Source organism: Trachypithecus francoisi, unplaced genomic scaffold (assembly GCF_009764315.1).
Source record: "Trachypithecus francoisi isolate TF-2019V2 unplaced genomic scaffold, Tfra_2.0 Contig00586, whole genome shotgun sequence".
NCBI classification, from domain to species: Eukaryota; Metazoa; Chordata; class Mammalia; order Primates; family Cercopithecidae; genus Trachypithecus; species Trachypithecus francoisi.
In genome coordinates this window covers 2,867,993-2,870,645 of record NW_022680749.1, presented here as the reverse complement: position 1 = coordinate 2,870,645, position 2,653 = coordinate 2,867,993, and positions in this window count along the sequence as shown.

Below are 2,653 nucleotides of genomic sequence, written 5' to 3'. Positions count from 1 at the left end.
GTTTCTTGTACAAATCTTGTCACCTAATTTGAAGACAAAGTATTTCTTTGTGGGCATAAGGATGACCCTGAAGAGCTATGTCTGAGAGAATCTGAGGGCCCTGTTTCTTGCCAGCATTATCTTCCTGCTCTTGCATGCTATCCTTTGGCTTGTATACTCTGTGAGATCGTATAAGTCCTTTCAATGATCTGATCAATAAACTTCATAAAAATAAATATTTTCCAGGCTAACTAATTGGAAGTTCGTAGACTGTTCATATCCTCTCACAGTATTCAAACTGGTGAAATCTTCATACTGACAAACCATCATAATTGTTTAGGGAGATAAAAAATTGCAAATTTCAGAGCTTCATTAGAACTAGATTCAGAAGCTCCAGGGTAGAGCCTGGGAACTTGTATTTGTGGAACTCTGCCTAGATTGTTCTGATGATTAGCCAGGTGTGTGAACCCCTGACCCAAACCCTGGAGCTCCTCAGTTACCCTCAAGCTCCCTTAAGGGTGTTGTGTAGCAGGAACACATTTTGTCTGCTGGGAAACCACATGGGTTAAAAAGTACGTTATAAATGAATTGAAACCAAAGAAAATGTTGGGTTAAGCACTTAGCACATACTGGTTTTTAAACTTTTACATGAAATTGCTTGGCATGACATAATGTGTATAAATGTTGCAATCAACCTCTAAATACCAATACTGTAAAAATTGTTACAAATATTGTCCTAACTAGTAGAAAGGAACTGCAACTATTATACAATGGCATAGGTCATATCTTATAACCAGGAAAAGTATTGTGTCTGGAAGACAATGGTGTATACACATTTAGAGCCATGGCAGCCATCCTAGGCTTGTAACATAAATGGTGGCCCAGAAATAATTTTGGGATTTTTTTTTTTTCTCACCATGGCAAAGAGCCTGCTTTCAGGAACCAGATTTCAGGAGCATTTATACCACCACTGACAATAGGTCAGACATTTCTAAAATGGCTTTAGTTTTCAGAGGTGTATTTCTGCTTTATTTTGTTTCAGTTTAAATGGTAGTATGGCCGGGCGCGGTGGCTCAAGCCTGTAATCCCAGCACTTTGGGAGGCCGAGACGGGCGGATCACGAGGTCAGGAGATCGAGACCATCCTGGCTAATACGGTGAAACCCCGGCTCTACTAAAAAATACAAAAAACTAGCCGGGCGAGGAGGCGGGCGCCTGTAGTCCCAGCTACTCGGGAGGCTGAGACAGGAGAATGGCGTGAACCCGGGAGGCGGAGCTTGCAGTGAGCTGAGAGCCGGCCACTGCACTCCAACCTGGGCGGCAGAGCAAGACTCCATCTCAAAAAAAAAAAAAATAAATAAAATAAATAAATAAATAAATGGTAGTATGATGAGATACATTTATTTACAGTTGTCCCTTGGTATCCATGAAGGATTGATTCCAGGATCCCATGTGAATACCAAAATTCAGGAATTCTCAAGCTCTTGATATAAAATGGCCTGGTATTTGCATATAACATACCACTATCCTCTGATGTAATTTAACTTATCTCTAGATTACTTATACCTAATAAAATGTAAATCCTATGCAAATCATTGTTATACTGTATTGTTTTGGGAATAACGACAAGGAAAAAGTTTGTACATGTTCAGTACAGATGCAGTTTTTTTCTGAACATTTTTGATCCATGGTTGGTTGAATCCACAGGCATGGAACCCCCAGATGTGGAGGGTTGACTGTATTTATTTTTATTTTCTGTTTTGCTGAAATGAGCAAGCAGAGAAGGGAGAACATAAGCATTAATATCTGAATAGCATTTAAGTGCCGTGATTAAGAGCCTTGATTTTAGACCTGCCTGCAGGCTGTGTAATTCAAGTCCTAGCAGTGTTATTTATTGCTGTCGGACCTAGGAAAATGTTCTTTTTCCTCTTCTGTCTTTCTCATCTCAGATGCAAGATGCAAATAACAAGATCTCATGTTAGTTTCAGGATTTTATACTATAAAAACATAGTGTTTTGAAAGCAATGGTAATTACTTAGTAATTACACAGTAATAGGTATTTCACTAAGTGTTAGCCTTGTTATAATTATTGATGTAGCCTCTCCCATCCTTAACCACAACCTCCCTTACTCCTCCTCCCTCTCCAAACTATTTTGGTCCAGAGGAACAAGCTAATTAATCTAGCCAGTGTATACAATACAAGGTGTACTTGAAACTAATTCTGAAGAAGTCATAAAGATGAAGGCCAAAAATGAACAAGCCTGGGAAAAGGAAAATATTCAATCCTAAAAAACATATAATACTTTTAGTCTTTGTTACAAACTGGAAATGCAAGAAATCTCTCTTTTGATTGACTTAGATATGAGCATCTATAATTCAAAGACATATTTATTTTGATGGGTTTTATTGGTCTTTATGTACAGGTAGAAAGAAAGAAACTATTTTTTATGAAGAACTGAAGTAATTCTGAGCCAGCACTGAGAATATAGTTAGTCTGTGGCATTTGGGAAATAATTTGGGTTGTAAAAACATGAATTATAAATGTTTACATTTCAGATTCTGGGTATAAATTTGAAGCTACAGAAACAACCAAAAGTGAAATAAAAATGGTAATAGTTCATAATTTGTTCTAATTACATATATCAAATCATGGCCTGGTAGGAAGCAAGAGGGTT